Raw genomic sequence first — 14175 nt, forward strand, 5'->3', positions numbered from 1 at the left:
CATGGCTCCTCCTCCTTAGCCAGGTCCAGAAAGAGAGAGCTAGAACAATCATTTAACAAGAGATATAGATTTTTTAAAAAACTAGATGAGATAAAAATAGAATACTAAAAATTCTCAAGAACCCAAAAGAAAAAGGAAAGGAGGGAAGAAAATTTTTAAATAACAAAGTGGAAAAAACAAAATGGTACTTTCAATCCAACCAAATCAATAATTATATTAAATGTAAGTGAACTAAACACTTCAATTAAAAGGCATAAATTATCTGACAATAAAAGAGCAAGACCCAATTATATCCTTTTATAATAAGACACACTTTAAGTATAAAAACACAGAGAGGGGAGGGATAAACTGGGAGATTTAGATGGACATATACACACAACTGCATATAAAATAGATAACTAATAAGGACCTACTGTATGGCACAGGGAGCTCTACTCAGTTCTCTATAATGACCTATATGGGAAAAGAATCTAAAAAAGAGTTGATATATGTATATGTATAACTGATGCACTTTGCTGTAGAGCAAAAAGTAACACAACATTGTAAATCAACTATACTCCATAAAAATTTTTTAAAAAAGATTTGGGGCAATTGCAGTAATGACTGTAGATTAGATTAAAATATTGTATTAGTGTTAAATATTCTAAAATTGCTAACTTTTTGGGTGACGTAAGAGGATATTCTTGTTCTTATGAAATGCATACTGAAACATTGAAGGGGTAAAGAGCATAATGTATGTAATCTACTCTCAAATGGGTCAGAAAAAAATGAATATAGCTACAGAAAGGTAAGGCAGGTTCTGCAAAATATTAAAATTTGATGAATCTGGAAAAAAATTCTTAAATAAAAATAAATAATAATATAAACACAGAGAGGTTAAAAATGAAAAGATGCACTAATTAAAAGAAAGGGTATATTAATATCAGTTGAAGTAGATTCAAGACAAGGAATACCACTAGAGGAAAGGAGGAAATTTTCATATGATAAAAAGAGTCAAATAATCAAGAAGACGGAACAATTCCAAATATGTATGCATCTAATAACAGAGCTTATGAACACATGAAGCAAAAACGGACAGAACTAAAGATCTGTGTGTTTCACTGTATGTAAATTATATCTCCATAAAAACCTAGAAATATTTTTAAAAAGACAGGTTCTCTGGCACAGAAATAGGTCTGGGGCTCAAGGTCAAGACATTACCTGCAGTCAGAGTCCCAGAGGGTTGTCCCAGAGCTCTGAAATCCCTCCTGCCTGCGGTCAGGGAGGAGCCCTGGCAGCTGGATCAACACAGAGCCAATGGTCACAGAGGAAGGTAAGAAATCACACCTGTGAGGGAAGCAAGGGACAAGGGCAGGGAGCTGGTCAGAGCTTAACAGACACCACTAGTAGGTAGAACACAGTGTAATGTCCTATCTCAGCCCTTTTATTTTCCTCATAATCCTTACTACAACTTGTAACCATTGAGTTTATCTATGTGTTATCTCGGTTGGTGTCCATCTCTCCCCTAACCTGTAAATCACATGAGGGCAGGGACCATGTCTATCTTTTCCACCATCTTATCCTAAGCTCTGGGCACAGTGGCTGACATATAGGAAGAACCTTGACAGTTGACATTGGATAAATGAGTGAATAAATGAATGAATGAGGACATAAAAGAAAGGGAATGAGAGAGGAGGGAGACAGGAAGGGAGGGAAAGAAACAAAAAAGAGAGAGAAACAGGAAAAATCTATGTCCTACTCCCCCTAGAAGGGCTAAAGCAGTGTCATGAAGAATGGGAAGTCAATGTACAAACCCTCAGATCTCTTTTTCCATCCCAAAGTTTCCGAGGAACCCTTGCAACCCCTGACTAGGCTGTCCTGCTCCTATTCCTGTCCTGCCACCTGAGCCCCCAACCTCAGCAAGACCCTAAGGACCAAGGGTCTCAGTGGAGATCCTCTATGGCTCCTCCCAGGACGCTCTCTCTGACTTCAGTGTGTCCTGTACTAAATCAGACCTTTGTCTGCCAGAGCACAGTCTCAGCTCTCCAGGGAAGGAATCAACAGTCCCTAATTTGCTGCCTCCCTACCCCACCTCCACAGTAGGCCATTTCCCAGACAATAGCCATTGTCACTGCCTTTGTGCAGGCCCAGGCATCCTGAAATTGAGTCTCCAATCTCCTCACAGACGTGCTCAGGAAATGGAAAATCCGTGCCAGTCCCTGCTGGCACACGGGCAGTTGATTCCAAAGCACACAGGACACCTGCTCCCTGGGGTGCAGAGTGGACAGATAGATAACTTGAGACAGCCTGAGCAGAGGGAGATCTAACTCCCATGACCAGCCCTCCAGGGTAGGATCAGCAACTTCCTGGGAGCTGAGGACCCCCACAACCCCCTACTAGTATCACCACTCACAGCAGGGCCTGATCAGCTAGGGTCATCCCTGGAAAACCTAGGGGCCCCAGAGTTCCAGAGTCCTATTTATAAGAAGGCCTCCTTGCTTCCTGGCAGAACAAAGGGTTCAAGGAACTAGCAATCCTCAGAGAGGAAGATAGACCATAGATGCTCCCACCCCCAGGAACAAGCTTTTGAAAGCGCAAAGCCAACCAGCGGTAGGAGAAACCCCTCCTTTCCATTCCTCAAAGGGCAGCCCGCAGATGCTTCTGACTCACGCTTTAAAAACTCTGACTATTGGTCCACAGCTGCGTTAAACATAATCCTAAATATTTCGAGACAGTCAGGGAAATTTTATTATGAACTTGGTATTAGACAATACAAAGGATCTTTTTTGTCGTTAATTTTGTTAGCTGAGATAATGCCTTGTTGTTATGTAAGAAAACATCCATTTTTTAAAGAACTGTATCCTGCAGGATTATAGTGATGCAATATTCAAGATTTGCTTTAAAATACTTTACTACAGAAAAGCGGAAGAAGGAAAACTATCATAAGGCAGAATCCAGGTTTAGCAAGATAGGATGCTATGATTGATTAAAGATGTCTGCCCTAGGCAGGGGATGTGCAGCAAGGACAGGAAGTGGAGGGGAGTACAGGATATCAGCGACATATTTGCCATCCTGACTGGCCCCTTGTCTGTCAGTCAAATGTCTACTTTGCCTTTCAGGCCTGCTTCAAAGAATACCTTAGTTATGTATTGATTAACTGGGAGTTAATACGTTCTTACACAATTCGGTCTTGTTTTGTTTTTTTTTTTTTTCTGTTTCTGCTCTAGGACAAGCCAAAAATGAGAGCCAACAGGGTCTTGGCCTAACAATTGCTATCATTAATTAACTTTTATATGAAAGTACTGATTTTATATTTTAGACTCAGCTAAATGATTTCCCGTTTCCTTACGTCCCAGCAGGAAGTGATATTAATAACTGTAATTTATTGGAGGCCCACCATTGTGCCAGGCAGTGTGCCAAGTGCTACACACACATCACCTCATTTATCATCACCCGTGAGCTAGGACTGTGTTACCCCCGCGTTTCAGGTCCAAGTTGGAATCATTCGCACAAGGTCATACAGAGGATAAACAGTTAAGTCAGGCTCTCTGATACCAAAGGCAGTGCTGGAACGTTGTTAAGTTCCCACCTCCCACTGAACGCCTGGACTAGGCTCTTACAAATTTTTTAGCCACAAGAGATCCGGGCCTTTGTGGGCTAGAGGGTCAGAGAGAAAAGAGGAGATCAAACTCCAAAGCTCAGCTGCTGAGAGCCGGTAACCCCGGGGGAATCTCTGCTCTAAACAAGAGAGGGAAAGAAGAAACACCATCTGCTAAGGGCTTCCCCAGGCCCCCGTGGAACCCCTCTCCTCCTGGCGCTCAGAGCAGCTGCTCCGAAGCCACCAGGGAGGGACTACCTGCTGTGAGGGTTCCAGGTGGCTGGGGCCACTTCCCTGAAAACTCAGCCCTCTCTGGGGCCAGCATTCTGTGTATTAGCAAAATGATGGGTGAAAACTTGGAGATTCAATCAATGAAATTGGGGAGACAAATTTGGGGTTCCATTAACATAATGCTAATTGGATGCAATCCTTAGCTCAGGGTTTTCTTATTTCACAACGGCAATTTGAATCAGAAGTTTTGTGTGAGTTTGGTTTTTTCTGTGGGTTTTGGATTTTTACCAGTAAATAAATATCTTACCTGCCATGCTGTGGGAGGGGTGTGCCGTCCACACAAAATGCAAAATTCCAATGTGGGCATTAAACGTCTGGCTCATGCAAAGAATCTGATATTCTGACTGAAATGATATTTATTTCGAAAGAAGGAAAGGTTGGTTGCTTTTCTCTAATTCTCTGTGGTTTTCTGCTTCTGTTCCCCCCGCCCCCTTGAAAAAGGACTCCAAGGTTTTCCCAGGAGTCAGTGAGAATTGCTGGTAATAATTTGGGGGTCGAAGTTAGTGAATGTAATATGAATGAGTTCAAACTTAAGCAGGTCAGGGATTTCCGCTGAAATGTTGGGAATGAGGCTTGAGCTCGTGGGAATTGTCCAGTCTGAACTGGATCAGTGAGTATGTCCAATTGCAGTATTGGGTACAGTACAGATAACCTGCTGCATTGAAATGCTGTACCTGCATTTGTGTGGGTTGTGGTCTTTGATATCCTTCATTGGCTATATGGCTCTCCATTAAGAATTTGGGAAAATACTGAACTAGAGAAACAAATGGTTAAGACATTAGTTTGTCCTACAACTATACTCAAGGTCTTAAAAATAAGCCCTCCATGCTCCCAAGTTCTACAGCCTTCCAAAAATCATCCCCTGAAAATCTAGGTAGCGATAGTCTGAGTCCCCGAACAGCTTAACTGTAAGAAAGACTCACACTTTCTCTCCCCAACGATCTCTGAAAATCCCTGTGGAATACTTCCATGTCCCAGGTCCCAGGTCCCCTCAAAGCAGCCCTGGTTGTTGCTAGGACATTAAGTAGCTGTCTGACTTTTGGTCAACTTGTTCCTTCATTCCTGTGTTGCATTTCTCTGGATTATTTCTGCTCTCTTAAAAGTCCCATCCCAAATTCCCGCCAAGCACAGAAACCAGATTGTAAACCAGATGGTAACATTTAACAAAATTTTACTGAAGCCTTAGGGGGAGCAAAAGGGAATTAGAGTACAGAGGGCTATCTTCCTCCTTGGGCTCCATTGGGCTGCATCGCTGGAACCACCAGTTCCCTTTCCACAACAGAATTGTTTGTCTCTATCTTCCTTCCCTACGTCAGTTAAGATCCTCACCCCCGTCCCAGTCTCCTCTGGGGTCCAGCAAGAGGGGGCCGAGGTAGGTGTGGGTGGGGGGGAGGAAGACTTTCGGCCTCTGCTTCCCATGATCTGCAGACATGCTAACTCAACCCAAAGTGAAGACATAGCCTTAGCACCATCGTGAAGAGCAGCTGAATTCCTCACTGCTCCCAAGATGCCATTTCAGCAAAGAATGTTTTGCCTTATGGCTGTGAAACCGAAAGTCCCATGAAAGGATTTGTCTTAAATTTGGACGTAATTTGCCCTCAAGTTATATACAAGTCTCCCCTTGTTGAGACAGAAAGTCACTCGTTTTTAAAACTGAACCCTATCTGGTTACTCTTTGTCATCAATAATGGGGTTCGCCTTTATAATTTGGAGGTTATCAAACACGGCAGCCGGGAAAGACTGTAGTGCCTAAACTACTCTCTGTCTTTGTGGTCTGTCCTTTCACACCTAAGTCTTCCCAAGGGGGCCATCCTGTATGTGTGCCCCTGTGCTCCAGTTATGTCTCTTTACATGATGCTACCCTGCTGGGTCCAGGGTCCCAGGAGGAATGAACAGTTTTCGATCAAGCTGGTGACACAAACTAAAGAAAAGGCCTTTGAGCGTTGCTGGAGCAGCATGTATGGTCTAAGGAGAAACAATACAAGAAGTGAAACTGTCTGTGACAAAAGGAAGGACAATGTAACAGAGTTTGGCCCACATTGAAAGAAGAGTGCCAGGGCAGAGCTCTTGACAGCACCCCAAAGCCAGCATCTTTTTAGCCTCTTCTTTGTATTGTTGTATTGTGTTATGCTCACAGGGGACCTGGCCTTGGTTTTCCTCTAGGGTAAAGCATGAGTTTTTCCTTTTTAAAACCTTTCAGATTCTTTGTCCTGATGTGTCTTAATCTATACTTCTCAAACTAGGGCATACTCTTCCCTTCCCCGGGGATATGTAGCAGTGTGCTAGAGGTGCAGGAAATCACAGAACGCTGCATACATCCATGGCATGTGGATTTAACTAAAAAATGGCTGGGGGTGCCATTTTGAATTTTTGTACTTTTTCACAAGGCAAAGTCGGGAACCTCCTGCTTTTCCAGTTCATATAATTTCATGTTTTTTTCATGACCGCTTGGAGATTTTTTTAATGTTTAATCAAAGTAATGCATTTGAACACAGTTTTAAAATCAAATCATACAAAATGCTTCTCATGAAAAATCATAATGCCCTGCCCTATTCCACCCCATCCCCAGACTAGCTGCCCAGATGTAGTGACTTTTATAACTCTCGCAGTTTTTTTTCTACTAGCTCCCTCCACGTGTCTAAATAATATGTTTAAACTGTTATCTATTGATCCATAAATTTCAGACATTCTCTATTGATTTTGAATTATGATGGACGTCGGTTTGGCTCCTTTATTCCACCAATCTGTATGGCCCCCTCCAGCTATTTCACAATTGTTAGTTAAATAATTGGTGCTGTAAAATAGACATTTGCTGTTTGTTGGCAACATAACCTCCATTCTCTTTCCTCTTTTAACTGTACCCTGATTTCCATTTGGGTACCCACTGTTCCCCTACACAGTCACCGCTTTCCTTGGAAACTGACATGACCTCTGGCTACAGGGCTGGGCCCTGATTGGCTAAACCCCATCCCCCAAGCTACAGTGATTGATCAAGAGAAGGCAGGTAACCCAATATTGACCAATGAGATGCTTTCTGGAGGAAACTGGGATAGAATTTCCTTGTTTTTCTGCAGAAGCTCCTAGGGAAGTATTCTCTCCCTGATGGACTGAACCCTAGACACCCCTAGAAGGTACTGGAAGCTACCTTGCACCCATAAGAAAAGCCGGTATTACTTTGAATAGATATCGCCAAGGGGAATGATGGAAATTAAAAATTTTAGAGAAACCCTGGATCAAGCCTCATCTGGAGCCTAAACTACCTTCTAAGTTGCCAATCATGTGAGCAAAATACTGTAATTCCCTTTATGGCTTAAGCCACTTTGAGTTTTCACTTACTTGCAAAGGAAAGACTTCTCGCCAATGTAAGGGTTTGCAACAGTATGATCACACAGCAAATTATTTGTGGTTTCACTGCAGAGCTGAGCAGTGTACAATTACATATCCTTTCATGTACAGGCTTTTGTGTAGTTTTTAAAAATTATTACTTTCACTTGCAAAATTTTCCATATGCATATTCTTAATTCTTTCCACGTACTCATCTCCAACCTCCTCCTCCACTCCCCGCTGGTGGTCCTCTCTGCTGTCAGCCTGTACCTTCCTTCTCTTCAGTGCTTTGCTGAATTGAATCCCTTATTTCCTGGATGCCATGACATCTCCTCTTTTGGATTACTCAGGATTTGCTGGGACATTTTCTCAATGTTTTCTATGAAAGAGTTTTAAGCAGGCAAGCTGTCTGTGGCTAGGTGAAGATGTCTTCATTCTGCCCTCACACTGGACTGATAGCCTGGCAAGGTATAAAACTCCTGGTTGAAAAGTATATTCCCTAAAGTTTTTGATGCTATTGTTCAGCTGCTTTCTGGTACCCAACGTTGCTACTGAGAAGTCTGATGTCATTCTGATCCTAGTTCTTTGCATATGAATTCTTTTGTATTGTTTTATATTTGGAAGCTTTTAGGGAATCTCCTAATCCCAGGTTCTAAAACCTCTCTATAATGTGCCTTAACTTGGATCTTCCTTCTCTCATTCTGATGTGTCCTCTTTAGGAGGTGGGCCTTTTTAATCAGGAGGCTGGCATCCTTCATTTGGGAAACTTTTTTCATACAGCTTTTCCTCTGTTTCCTTCCCTGTTTCTTCTCTTCTTTCTTCCTGGAAACTTCTTAGTCAGAGGTGGGATTTTTAGAGTTTATTCTTTATGTTTCTTCTCACCATCTTCATATTTTCCAAACCTTTATCTTTTTGTTCTGCTTTTTGTCTTATTTCTTTGACTTGGTCTTCCACCCATTTTTACTTGAACTATCATTTTATTTCAATGAGATCTTTATAGTATCTTGTCCTTGTTTTAGAGATGCAATACCTTCTCATTGCTCTCTGAGAATATTTATTAGAACTGGGTTGGTGGCAGTTTGGGAAGTTTTCTTCTGTTTGCTATATTATCTCTGCTTCTCCCAGATTGCTTTATTCAGTTTTGCTTTTTTACCTTGGTTTCTCTCTTTCAGGATGAAGGCTTTCCTCATTTGTCTGGTGACATTTGATTGTCTGTGTTTTAAAACTGACTGAAAATTCAGAGACCTGGCAAGATTCATGCACAACAGGCTTATATTAAGGTGATGAGGAAGGAAGTTAGCCATTGCATTGGTGGATTCCCCAAATCAGTGCATGGAGGTCTTTTCTCCAGGGCAATTCAATTTCTCCAGAGAAAATACTTCTTCTTTCCTACCGTGTTGGGGATTAAGCTGGTCTGCACACTAAGCAGAGAGAGGTAAGGCTGATGGTAGAATTATTTCACCTGTAGACCTTCAGTTAATTTTGCTGAACCTCAGTTCCAAATTTCTTGGGTTTAATTTCTCCAAATAGTCTTTGGAGACTTCTGTGTACTGGCATTATGTACACAGAAGTGGGAAATAGGGCTTGGGGAGAGGATTCAATGATTTACTCCACATTGAATCCTCAACAAATCCTCCAGTTTGTAATTCCACCCCTCACCCCTAGCCTGCTCAGTAACCAGTGCCTCTTCATCCTGGGCCATCCAGAATTCCATAGGATGGGTCAGCTCACTTCTCATTCACATCCCACTCTGCACACACTGGATACTGAGGCCTTTTGTATTATGTAGATAGTGACTAGAAAATAAGTACTTTTTATTTTTCCAGGAGCCCAGTTGTATTAACAATATAGTTAGGGACCTTCCTGGTGGTCCAGTGGTTAAGACTTCGCTTTCCAATGCAGGGGGTGCAGGTTCAGTCCCTGGCTGGGGAGCTGGGATCCCACATGCCTCACAGCCAAAAAACATAAAACAGAAACAATATTGTAACAAATTCAATAAAGACTTTAAAAATGGTCCACATCTATATATATATATATATATATATATATATATATATATATATATATATAGTTAAAATAATATTAGGGTTAGATATTGCTAAGTGATCAGGGAAAGGGCAAAGACCGTAGAAAGCACAGCTAACACTGACATCACTGGCCCACGTGGCTAGCCCAGGATACCAGAGAAAGGAAAACTATAGGGTGGAATCTGCTCAAAGGTCACAGAAAAATGCATACCTAGATGTTTTAAAGTAAATTTGTCATCTTTTGTTTTTAACCTTTAACACATAAAAGTTAATTATACAGATCATTTAACTTCCTAACAAAAATATACTCTGTTAAATATTTTATTTTCAAGATGTGGGAATATGCTTATTCCAATAGCCTGCTGCAATGAATTCCCAGGGAACCCCCAAATTCTGGATCATATGGCTTTGGTTTCGTTCTTCTTATATCATTTCATAACACAATGATTTAAAAGTTATATCTTCAAATGGGATCATGGATCAAAACAGGAAAGCTGGGGCATTAGTTTGAAATTAGTGAAATATTCCAGCCAGATAATGAGGAAAATTCAGAACTCCAAAGCATCAAGGGTTGTGGTAACTTTGTTCTAACCGCTGAAGTTCCCCACGAAGATTTGAGGATTATCAAGACGTTACCACAATGCAGTAGCAATTGGGGGGAAAGTGAACGATGGCTTAAAGCTATTTCAAACTTGAGTTTTATTGTTGTGAACTGCAACTGAGCCTAAAGTTTAGCATCTCTGTTTCAGGAAAACCTGGAGCAATAGCGGTGTGAAACCATCACTCTTGAAGTGACATTTTAAATCCAACGTACAACCTATTAAGAAAGCTAAATTTAAAATTAGTGACAATACCAATCACCAAATGCTGATGAGGATTTCTCATACATTGCTAGTGCGAATATAAAATGTCACAGCCATCCTGGGAAATAGTTTGGCAACCTCTTAAAGCACTAAACATACACTTACCATTTGACCGAGCAATCACACTCCTGGGCATTTAGCTCAGAGTAATGAGACTCATGTCCACATAAAAACCTGTACTTAATTGTTCACAGCAGGTTTTTTGTAAAAGCCAAAGACTGGACACCACCAAAATGTCCTACAATCAGCTAATGGTTAAACAAACATCTCCACCATGGAATACTACTCAGCAATCCCCAAGAAAGGGACTGTCAACACACACAACAACCTGGATGGATCTTGAGAGCATTATGTTGAGTGAGAAGAAAAGCTAGTCACAGAAGGTCACATACTGTATGATTCCATTTATACATAATTCTCAAATCACAAAATTACAGAGGAAGACAGATTAGTGGTTGCTAGGGCTTGGGGAGGGGGAGAGGTGTAGGCAGGACTGTGGATAGGACAAGAAAAGGAGAGCACAGAGGATCTTTGTGGTGATGGAACAGTTCTGTATCATGATTGCAGCTGTGGTTATATGAATAATACACGTGATAAAATTGTATAGAACTAAATATACACACATAAGTGAGGCCATGTAAAACTGGTAAACTCTCAATAAGGTCTGTGGATTGTAACAATGGTTTTGTTACAATGGTTTTCTGGTCTTGATATTGAACTGTATATAGTTACATATGACCGTGTCTTTGAAAGAACCTGGATGAGGGGTACAGGGGATCTCTATATGTTAGTTTTGCAATTTCCTATGAATCTATTGTTTATTTTTATTTTTTTATTTATTTTTATTGTAGTGTAGTTGATTTACAATGCTATGCCAATCTCTGCTGTACAGCAAAGTGACTCAGTTATACACATCTATACATTCTTTTCCATTATGGTTTATCCCAAGAGATTGGATATAGTTTCCTGTGCTATACAGTAGGACTTTGTTGTTTATTTGTTGTTTACCCATTCTAAATAGTTTGCGTCTACCTACCCCAAACTCCCAGTCCATCCCTCTCCTTCCACAAAGCTTTTTTTTTTTTTTTTTTGCCATGCTGCTTGGCTTGTGGGATCTTAGTTCCCCAACCAGGGATTGAACCAGGGCCCTCAGCAGTGAAAGTGCCAAGTCCTAACCACTGGACCACCAGGGAATTCCCTAAATCTATAACTATTTCAACTAATCCTCACTGAGTTAGAGAAAACAGAAGGTCTGTAGTGGTCCACATTAAGCAAGAGCCCACCAATACATGGCACAGTCACCAGTCAAACATGCTACAAAAAGAAGGATTAGGAGAGAGAGGAGGAACTGAGGGAGGAGGCAGAAAAGAGGAAGGTAGAGGAAAAGACAAAAATGATGGTAAAATGTTAAATATCCTGACAAAGTAAGCAAAAGTCAGACAAAGACTTCAACATGGAAAAAGTATAACTCAAAAAAATAAAAGCATATTTCCCATCAGTGGTGAGTGTTACAGATCTTAATTAGAGTAAGAATCAATAAAGTAAGAGCTCAAAGATGAGACAAAATAGCAGATTTGGATAAAAAGAGAAAATGAGGAGCTGGGGGGAAGAAAATCAAGAACCAAAACAACAACATATGAAATCTAACAAATAAATTAGAAAGAAGAGGGAATGGGGCTTAAAATTTAATTAATAACATGAAGAAAAAAATCATCCCAGGACAATAAGAGAAGAAAAACAAAAAGTTTAGAGCAAAAATGCACCAAAAGAAGAACGATTTTGTCCATGACATAAAGAACCCAACCAGGTAAGATAGAGCTGACTCAGAGATATAATACAGAAAAAAATCCCTGAAATAAAATAACTAAATTTTCAGATTGAAATTGCATATCATATACTAGGGGGGAAAACCATTACAGAATATGCAAACAGAGACACAATCTAGTTAAATTATTGAACTTCAAAGGTGAATAAGTAACTTTTCAGGAATTCAAAGAGATAAAACAAGTCACCTCCAACTGCTCATAGCAACTTCAATGCCAAAAAAAATTGGAGAAGTAGCTAAAAAAGAAAAATCTGAGGGAAAGAATGTAAGCATAAGAATATTATACCCAGCCAAATTATCACTCAACTATAAAGGCAATCAGCTGACATTCTCTAACATGAGGAAACTCTGGGAGTATAGTACCTCTGAATCCTTCCTGAAAAAAATATTCTGTTGAAATTCAAGAACACAAGAAGGAATCAAAATACAGAGTATGGAGATGGTAACTTTGAAAAAGCCCCATGGTGAACACCAAATTCACATAAATATTGAACAATAACGTAAATGGTCCATAATATCTACTTTATAAATCTGGACAAAGAAAAAATAGTAAAACAATTAAAATCAAGAGGTGAAGGAAGAGGTTGAGAGAAAGTGTGAGGTGCTGATTACCTTATCTAAAATGTGATAAGACTTCTGTCCACAAAATTTTAAAAACAGGATTAGGTAAGTAAGATCTACATAATGGTTCCCATCTTTTAAAGATTTCCGTATATTTCTTAATCTAAAAGGCACTTTAGGGCTTCCCTGGTGGCGCAGTGGTTGAGAGTCCGCCTGCCGATGCAAGGGACATGGGTTCGTGCCCCGGTTCGGGAGGATCCCGCGTGCCGCGGAGCGTCTGGGCCCGTGTGCCACGGCCGCTGAGCCTGCGCGTCCAGAGTCTGTGCTCCGCGACAGGAGAGGCCACAGCAGTGAGAGGCCCGCGTAACGCAAAAAAATAAATAAATAAAAAATAAAAGTCATTTTCGTAACTTGTATATCTCAGAGTAAGGAAATATTTATCTGAAGCTTAGCATGTCTTCAGTTTCCCTTCCGATTTTTTTTCTGTTGAATTAAAATAAAATTAATTTTAATTTTTTATTTTATAATAATATGTACAATATAATCCCATTTCTATAAAATTATTTCTATCAACCCATTTTTTCTGTCTCTCATATGCAGAGAGAGATAGTTGGAATAGTATCTAAAGTATCAACACTACTTATTTCTGGCTAGTAGGATTTGGGATGATTAGTTGCTCTTTTTAAAAAAAAAACTCTTCTATAGTGCTTCAACTTTTAAATGAGGGTATATTTCTTTTATGAAATGACAAAGTTACTTAAAATAATAATAAATTCACACAAGTACATTTTAAATAATAATTGACAGATTTTTTTTTTGTAACTTCACAAAAGAGGAAAGAGACCCTCTGGTGAAAAAGCACAATCTATCAAGCAAATTTAAAAAGTGTCTAAAGCCTCCTTCAAGGTCAGTTTTAAAATCACCTTGGGTGCTTGCTCCGGCAGCACATATGCTGAAATTGGAACAATACAGAGAAAATTAGCATGGCCCCTGTGCAAGATGACACACAAATTCATGCAGCGTTCCATACTTTTGATGCAGTTGCTGTGGAAGACAGTATGGTAGTTCCTCAAAAAAAAAAAAAAAATAGAATTACCTTATGATCCAGCAATTCCACTTCTGAGTACATAAACAAAAGAATTCAAAGCAAAGTCTCGAAGAGATAGTTGTACATCTTTGTCTATAACAGCATTATTCACAATAGACAAAGGTGGAAGAAACCCAAGTGTCCACTGATGGATGAATGGATAAACACAATGTGGTATATACATATGATGGAATGTTATTCAGACTTAAAAGGGAGCTCAGTAAAAAGGAAGGAAATCTTTTCACATGCTATAACATGGATGAACCTTGAAGACATGCTAAGTGAAATAAGCCAGTTTCAAAAGGACAAATAACGCATGATTTCACTCATATGAGGTACCTGGAGTAGTCAAATTCATAGACACAGAAAGCAGAATGGTGGTTATCAGGGGCTGGGAGGACAGAGGGATTGAGATTTATTGTTTAATTGGGTATAGATTTTCCGTTAGGGAAGATGAAAAATTTTGGCAGACGCAGGATGGTGATGGTTGCACAACAGTGTGAATGTACTTAATGCCATGAAATGTACACTTAAAAGAAAGCTAAAATGGTAAATTTTATGTTATGTATATCACATTTTTGTTAAGATCACCCTGCAAGGAAAAGCCCATGTAATTGGGG

General features: G+C 40.0%; 1 non-coding gene across 1 annotated transcript; it reads left to right on the top strand.

Moving 5' to 3' along the window:
• The first annotated feature begins 13396 nt into the window (after positions 1-13396).
• LOC136140466 (U6 spliceosomal RNA) lies at positions 13397-13502 on the top strand. The gene has a single exon (XR_010657618.1). It is a non-coding gene; the product is annotated as a U6 spliceosomal RNA (small nuclear RNA).
• The last annotated feature ends 673 nt before the right edge of the window (positions 13503-14175 follow it).

The sequence above is a fragment of the Phocoena phocoena genome, chromosome 1 (genome assembly GCF_963924675.1).
Source record: "Phocoena phocoena chromosome 1, mPhoPho1.1, whole genome shotgun sequence".
Taxonomy (NCBI): domain Eukaryota; kingdom Metazoa; phylum Chordata; class Mammalia; order Artiodactyla; family Phocoenidae; genus Phocoena; species Phocoena phocoena.